Below are 8,554 nucleotides of genomic sequence, written 5' to 3'. Positions count from 1 at the left end.
TATTGCATGGTGCCAAGATAACACCGCCGCATAGAGCAATGACATTATCATGTTGCACCTGTGATGCAGCCATTGGAATTGGAAGACCCTTTAACATATTCCTGTGTTCCCAGAAACTTCTGTTTACCTTCCAAAAAAAAGCAAAGGAATAACGTGTGGGGACCCCGGATCTTCAGCTTGGCGTAGTGGGTACATTTGCTTGAGCCTTGTCCAGGGCACGGGCTTTTATGTGTGTTTACCTTTCTTAACTCACCATCCATTCACACTGACTGCTATGGAGGAATAAGAGAAAAAGTACAAACTGATCTCAAACATAGAGTTACACTATATTACCACAAGTATTGGGACGCCTTTACACACACATGAACTCTAATGCCATCCCAGTCTTAGTCTGTAGGGTTCAATATTGAGTTGGCTCCGCCCTTTTCCACTATAACAGCTTCAACTCTTCTGGTAAGGCGTCCACAAGGTTTAGGAGTGTGTCTATGGGAATGTTGGACCATTTGTGAGGTCAGGGTACTGATGTTGGAGGAGAAGGCCGGGCTCGCAGTCTCCGCTCTAATTCATCCCAAAGGTATTCTACGGGGTTGAGGTCAGGACTCTGTGCAGGCCAGTCAAGTTCCTCCACCCCAAACTCCCCCATCCATGTCTTTATGGACCTTGCTTTGTGCACTGGTGCGCAGTCATGTTGGAACAGGAACGGGAGATCCCAAAACTGTTCCCACAAAGTTGGGAACATGAAATTGTCCAAAATGTCTTGGTGTGCTGATGCCTTAAGAGTTCCCTTCACTGGAACTAAGGGGCCAAGCCCAACCCCCGAAAATCAAACCCCCCCTATGATCCCCCCTCCACCAAACTTTACACTTGGCACAATGCAGTCAGGCAAGTACCGTTCTCCTGGCAACCGCCTAACCCAGACACGCCCATCGGATTGCCAGACAGAGAAGCGTGATTGGTCACTCCAGAGAACATGTCTCCACCTCTCTAGAGTCCAGTGGCGGCGTGCTTTACACCACGGCATCCCACGCTTTGCATTGCACTTGGTGATGTGCGGCTTGGATGCAGCTGCTCGGCCATGGAAACCCATTCCATGAAGCTCTCTACACTCTACAATCTGAAGGCCACACAGAGTTTGGAGGTCTGTAGCTATTGACTCTGCAGACAGTTGGTGACTTCTGCGCGCTTCAGCATGCGCTGACCCCGCTCTCTCATGTTACGTGGCCTACCACTTCCTGGCTGAGTTGCTGTTGTTCCCAGTTGCTTCCACTTTGTTATAATCCCAGTAACAGGTGACCGCGGAATATTTAGTAGCCAGGAAATGTCACGGATGGACTTAAATCCAATGATTTGGAGGGGTGTCCCAATACGTTTGGTAATATAGTGTATCTTAAAGCTGAACTCCGTCAAAATGTATAAACTTCCCTTGCAGAGGGGCGCCCCCCCCACACCGCAAGAGTTAAATGCTTGAATTTGTTTAGGGGATAAAGTTTAAAAAGTTTTTGCTTACCTTATCCCTCGCTCCTCTTCCCTTGAATGCTCTGGGTGGTGGGCAGGCCCTTGTTGGGCTCACTTACAATGCAGGTCCTGATCAGAATGCGACAGACAGGCAAAGTGCCGAAGAGATTTGGCTTTGGGGAAAGGGGGGTGGTCACATGGAGAGGAGGAATCTGGGGGAGCGATGGGAAAGGAGGGTGGTAACATGGAGAGGAGGAATCTGGGGGAGCGATGGGAAATGGGGGTGGTCACATGGAGAGGAGGAATCTGGGGGAGCGGGGGGAAAGGGGGGTGGTCACATGGAGAGGAGGAATCTGGGGGAGCGAGGGGAAAGGGGGGGTCACACGGAGAGGAGGAGTCTGGGGGAGCGAGGGATAAGGGATTTTATTAAACTAATACTTGATGATCCTGACATGATGGTCCTTGTCCGGCTACTTCCTGTTATACGGTGACAACACTCTATCCCTGTCTATTGATTGTGTTCCTGCATTGTCACCCTGTTACACAGGATTCTAATGGAGACTACAAGTGGCTGTTTTAACACATTATTGGGTTTTTGGTCTACTTGTCCAATTTCTGGGGTGCAGTGCCCTTCTCTAGGACTGTGGTTCATCATATAGTCATTGCCCACATAGGGAACCCCGCTATGAGAAATGCCATGCAGCCATTACTGCATTGCATGTAGACAGGAAGTGGGTATAGTAAGAGGATGTCAACTAAATGTCATTCAGATTGGGGTTTCCAAAGGCTTTGTACATGAAGTACCCCCATGATAATTATACTCCAGAAAGAAAAATTGTTCACATACATTGATTATATTAAACATTGTTTTAGAGTTCTAACTGCTGCCTAGAGTTGATCTCGAAATTTGGACGATCGTATATTTGGACAGATTTGATTAATTTGGATATCCTGAGCTGCATCCAGATTTGGGTTCCCAAAAGGCTTCTGGAAGAAATGGAACAAATGCTTCTCCAAATGTCCAAATGTCTTCTATCTGCTTCTACTGTTGCCTGAACATCCTTAGTTTGACGGCCAGGTCCACCAGGTCCCACCCCCTATTCTATCTTAGTCAGGGCCGGATTTACTCTTTGTGCTGGCCCAGGGCCAGGTTTCTCAATGCCCCCCCTACCCGCCAAACCCCTCAATGGAGAATGGCAGAACTGCAGGCTGCATACAAGTGATCTCAGCGACATCACCGGGATCACTTATACAAAACAAGCAGCAGCTTCCTCGCTGTACATTTAGCTGTGCTTGCCCAAAGCAGGGCTAGATGTAGAAAACCACTACCCGCCTGGCGCCCGGAACTGCATGTCCCGGCATCGGGAGATAGGAATTCCACACCCCTGCTGCCCCGAGGCCGGGCCTTGGTTGGCCTTGTGGGAATTCTAGCCCTGATCGTAGTATTCCTGGTAGAATTTTTAAAGGAAGTGGCTTAGGCTGTTTTTCTGCCCCATCATCTCATCGGGGAGAGTCACCTGGGGCTTCACAAACCATTCTCTAACATTAGGCACCATTTGCTGCTCTGTAATACACAAGTTTTTGGAGCATGATTGACTTCAATGGGATTTCCAATCTTGGAAATTCAGAAATTTGGAAGTTTGGCCGAGATTTTCCAAAACTTTTGGTTGAACTTTCCAGAAGTTTGCTCATCTCTACTGCTGCCATTTGTATTGGAAGTCCCAGGTGGATTCTAATTTCTAGGTCCTTTAACACCGAAGGCAAATGGGCCAAAGGGGGCCCCGGCGCCCCACCCCGATCACCCAACGCCCCCCCCCCCCCCCCCCCCCATGAGTTGTGAACTACCTCAGCAGCACAGGTTGAGGGTTTTGTCCTTTTTGTACTCCCTTCCAGCTTAAGCACCCAGGGAGGCCACCTCTCCTGCCTACCTATTGCCTCAGCCCTGACTGAGAGGGTCTTCCTGTTAGGATAACATTATCAGCCCTATTGTTGTCATAAGAGACAACCTGCAGGGAACATGTCTGTGAAGATTCTCATTCATCCAGGTCACGGTGTATCTGTAAAAAATAATTCAAGACAACTGGACATGCTGTATTTTTCGCTGGTCATCCGACTAGCTTTCTCAGTTCAGAATAACTTGTACAACAATTCTCTAAATATGGTGAATGTTGCTCCAATCAACATAAAACTATTTATTATAACCAGCATGGGGTCAGAGACCTAATGGAGGTCGGTATTTTTTTAAAGACATTTCACTGGTCATCCGATTAGCTTTTTTTCAATGCAGAATTGAGAAAGCTAGTCGGATGATATGTGAAATGTCTTAAAAAAACTACAGACCTCCATTAGGTCTCTGATCCCATGCTGGTTATAATTAGAGCTGCAGCTAACGATTATTTTCAAAATCGATTAGTTAGCCGATTATTGAGTTCGATTAATCGGATAAAAAATAAAATACATTTCCAGTGATGAGCTACTAGTTTGTATTGAGATTGTAGTCCATCACAGGAGCAAGCTTGGAGCGGTGATAGTAAATAAGAAGAAAAAAAAGTGTGGTGTGCAATATAGTGAAATTAAAAGTGTAAAACTATATAGCATGCTATATAGGAATACAGCAAATCCCAGCAATAGTACATTATAGCTGGCGGTATTCTGCATTGCGCTGTATAATGTACTATTGCTGGGTTTTGTAGTCCTCTATAGCTAGTGGTATTCGGCATTGCTCCACTGTATAATGTATTATTGCTGGGATTTGTAGTCCTCTATACAGCGCAATGCAGAATACCACCAGCTATAGAGAAGTACAACAAATCCCAGCAATAAATTAGAGAACACCATGCGAGGGGGAGAGTGCAGGCTTACCTGAGCAGTCTTCCAGCAACTTGCTTCTGAGATAGGGCCCATCTATCGGCGATTGTCATCCCCCCACACCTGCTCCTCCTTACGTCTTCACTTCTTCTCCCCGCGTCCCTGTGATCGTGGATGTGAGAGGTCGGTGAGCATGAAGCGGGGAGGAGGTGCGTCGTGTGGAGCGTGGGTGCGGGCGGGTCTGGCAGCGGCGAGCGTGAGGTGGTGAGGAGGTGCGGCGCGCAGCGTGTGTGGAGCCGTGAACAGGTCCAACTAACCAGAAGCCGATTAAATCGATCATTGAAAAAGTTGACAACTTGTTCAATAATCGATTATGTCGATTTAGTTGTTGCAGCTCTAGTAATAATAAATAGATTATGTTGATTGGAGCTATGTGCACCATATTCATTCCCAGAGAATTGTTGTACAAGTTATTCTGAACTGAGAAAGCTATTCGGATGACCAGCGAAAAATACAGCAAGTCCAGTTGCCTTGAATTATTTTTGATGGCTGGTTTTAGAATGAACTAGAAAGGTGTTTTTACCTTGTGTAGCAACAATATACTGTATGTTGTATTTATTTGTCTAGGAAAAGTGGGTTACCCTTTAAAGAGGATATGAATTGTGGAAACCAAAATAAGGCAAGTGGACAACAAGAACTAGTCACCAGTGTGGCCTGTGGTCCTCCTACAGTTGATCTTTTTCCCATTACTGACTTACCATGCCTTGGTTTGCACTGTGTCTCTGCGCTGAGGCGGACATCTTGGTACAGTTAGGGCTGTGAAGGTTCTCATTCATCCAGGTCATGGTATATCTGTAAAAAAAATACATCAAGGCAACTGGGCTTGCTGTATTTTTATTGAAGACCTTTCACTAGTCATCCGACCAGCTTTCTCAATTCAGAAAGCTAGTCGGATGACCAGCAAATGCAAAAACAAATACAGCAAGCCCAGTTGCCTTGATTTCTTTATTACAGTGTTGGGGCTTTACATCCTCATGTCAGAGCGCCCCCCCCCCATGTCCCCCACATTGTCTGGTAAACTGATGACTGGTGGGGAAATAATCAAGCACTAGCAGGAGAAGTCGAGGAAGTAAAGATCCACAAAATGGATGAAGCAGAAGCCGGGAGATCCTAGCATTCTAGGTCCTCGGGTACAGCTTCCTCTCCAGCAAGGAGGACAGTGAGCAGCACAGAAGTGACATCACCAAATCTTCTAAGACTAGCAGTCAGAGGCAGCAGTGCCTGAGATCTCATGCAGCTGTGAGGCTGTAGGTACAGGAGTGACTGAGCACGCGTTCATACCTGGGAGCGTACTGATATTTTCAGGAGCAATTACAGACAGAAGGTAAGTTTTTCATGCTACTGCTTAGGCACAGTCCACATTTCTTGAAGTTCTCCATAACAAGGGAATTTTCACTCTTTGCATTCAGTGCTACTTCAAAATGAAACTGAACTTTCGAAGCCCAAAAAATGCAGAGGGCAAAGGACCTAGGGTTGCCACCTGTCCAGGATTCACCCGGACAGTCCGGGTTTTGAATGCTGTGTCCGGGTTTCATGGCTGCAGAAACCCGGACACAAGATGTCAGGCAGACAGGGGCAACCAAAATTAAGATAGGGGCTACTGGCCCCCCCACTGAAAATAGTCTCAACTGTGATATTTACATATAAATGAGTGGCGCTATTTACATGAAGCCACGACTCATTCTCCCAAAAAAATGTCCGCACGTCGCTAGAGTGTTCGGGTTTCGCTCGAAGAAAAGGTGGCAACCCTAAAAGGACCAGTGACCAGTGTCCCCGCAACTGAAATGTTTCCCATTACTGATCTGCCATGCCTTGTTCTGCACTGTATCTCTGTATGGAGGTGGCCATCTTGGTAGAGGCAGGGCTTGGCTTCCTCATTTCAGAGCCTCCAGGTATACAGCTATGAGGCGGTAGGTACCGGAGTGCCTAGACACACTCACATACCACTAGACATACACCTCTGTTCACGGATCAATGAACTCCCATTTCTCATGCATAGGGGTTTTGTCACCCTCCAATGGCCAATCAAGATGACTGAAGGCCCTGAACCGGAACAAAGCTGGTGGGGGAATCGGCACCAGTGAGGGAGCTTGAAGACACTGGATTGCAGGAGAGTCTCCATAATGAGGCAGCCTGGGGTGATAGGCTCAGGTGGCATCTCATTGGGGGGCAGCAGCATGGGCGGCTAACAGCTCCCCCTGCCAACCTTCCTCCGCCCCAGCTAATAGCTTGGCTCCCGCTTGGCCGGCTGATAGCTCGGTCACCATCCACCACCCACCACCCACCTCCTCTCGCCCGGCTCGGCTGACAGCTCGGCCTCCTTCTCATGGCTGCCTAAGATGGGGGGGGAATCGGCACCAACGAGGGAGCTTGAAGACACTGGATCAGAGGTGAGTATTTGAAGACTTAGGCTGGGTTTCACATTTGGGCGTTCGTAATATGCACGTTTGACGCACGCTTCGGGCCGCACGTTTTTACCGCGATTTGCGGTCAACAAAACGTGCAACAAACGCGCTTTTACGAGGGCTATCCGGCTGTATCCTAATGGATACGCGCGGCAATAAGCCCCAAAGAAGCTCCTGTACTTCTTTGGGCGTAGGGTGTTTTTCAGTGCGTTCCTAGGCGCTGAAATACGCCCAGGGTGGGAACCATGCCCATAGGAAATAATGGGATTTCACTTGCTGGGCATTTTACAGCGTGTCGATCAGTGCTGTAAAACGCCCAGGTGTGAACCAGGCCTTACACAGCATTCTTTGTTTTTGTGAGCCCCTGATGTCTCCCTAAAGAGTACCTGTCACTCCTTTTGTGCTATAACATAGGGGACTTCTCAGCCTCCTTGTCGTAGCAATAAAGTTAAGTGAAAAAAAGTGTTTAAAAAAGTAAAAAATCATAGCCACCCCGCCCCCAAATCTACAGACGCATGGGTAGGGTACGCATTGGGTGCATAAAAAACATTTGAGTGACACATATTAGGTATCACCACACAGTGGCGTCACAAGGGGGGTGCGACCCGCACCCGGGTGCCACCATTGGAGGGGTGACACCAAAATGACTGACAGTCATTTTGGCGTCACCCCCTATGAAAAGTCGGACACTCGGTCATTGACCGAGAGCCCAACAGTGCCAGGAGAGAGGAGGGGACCGGGCGGTATACCTCATCCCACCGGGTGAACGTCCCCTCCTCTCTCTTGCCGTCATCCATCACCAAGATGGCCGCCGGGAGGCGTCAATAAGATGACCGTGCACGCGTAATGACATCACGGGGGGGTGTGCCACACCCGGCCTCGGGACGCCCTTGTCCCCACACAGGCTGTAATATAAAAAAATAACATTAGGACCATCAAGTCCCTCTAATTATGGACCATAAGGGCCGTAAGGTTTGGGTAACTCTAAACTGATGAGCTCTGGATATTTGGTGGATGTTTTATAAAGTATCACGTATTGAAAATTTGGGGTCTTGTAGTTTGTTGGCCGCTTCGCGGCCCGCACACGGTTTCCAGTTCTGTCATGTATGATATAATCTTACTCTAATCAGATTAATCTTTTTTTATAATTTACAGAAAATTTGGACCATTTTATCGTGTTTTTTGAGTGCACTGAAGTTAATTTCAATGTATTTTTTAATGAAAATATCATTTGAAAATATATTTGATAAACGGTTGTGCTAATATCGCGCAACATAAAAAAAAATTGCAACCGCTGTGTTTTTTATTCTTTGATTTTGGAAAATATATCACGTTTGGGGTGTTTGAAGTGCGTTTTTATGTGAAAAATTGGCATTTTTAGCATGTGAGCAAAAAACAAAAGAGCCCTGGCACGAAGGGGGTTAAAGTGCCTATGTACAGGACAGTGCGAGAATCTTGGTTTTCAGCCTGCAGGAAGTTTCCGTAGTGTAGTGGTTATCACGTTCGCCTAACACGCGAAAGGTCCCCGGTTCGAGACCGGGCGGAAACATGTTTTTCCTTTCTGGTGTGAGAGGAGCGAGGTGATGCTGCAGCTGCTACTGCCAATTAACAGCCCCCAAAAAAAGGATCATGTGACACACTACACTGCAGCAACGTTCCTCAATTCTCAACCACAGTCAGTAAAGGGGAACCTCGTCCTCTTATTTAGCATGTTTACATTACATTTGATTTTTGATGACTTTTTGATTCATTTAAATTAAATGCAGTTCGCTAGTAGATATCTTGGTGCCGATTGTTTCACCTTCCGCCCTCATGGGACGTCCCCG

General features: G+C 47.3%; 1 non-coding gene across 1 annotated transcript; it reads left to right on the top strand.

Moving 5' to 3' along the window:
- Positions 1–8,204: 8,204 nt before the first annotated feature.
- Positions 8,205–8,277, top strand: TRNAV-AAC. Its single transcript has one exon. It is a non-coding gene; the product is annotated as a tRNA-Val (tRNA).
- Positions 8,278–8,554: the final 277 nt, after the last annotated feature.

The sequence above is a fragment of the Nanorana parkeri genome, unplaced genomic scaffold, assembly GCF_000935625.1.
Source record: "Nanorana parkeri isolate BGI_ZX_2015 unplaced genomic scaffold, ASM93562v1 scaffold2229, whole genome shotgun sequence".
Taxonomy (NCBI): Eukaryota; Metazoa; Chordata; class Amphibia; order Anura; family Dicroglossidae; genus Nanorana; species Nanorana parkeri.
The sequence above is the reverse complement of the archived record's forward strand: the minus strand, read 5'-3'. Positions and strand labels throughout refer to the sequence as shown.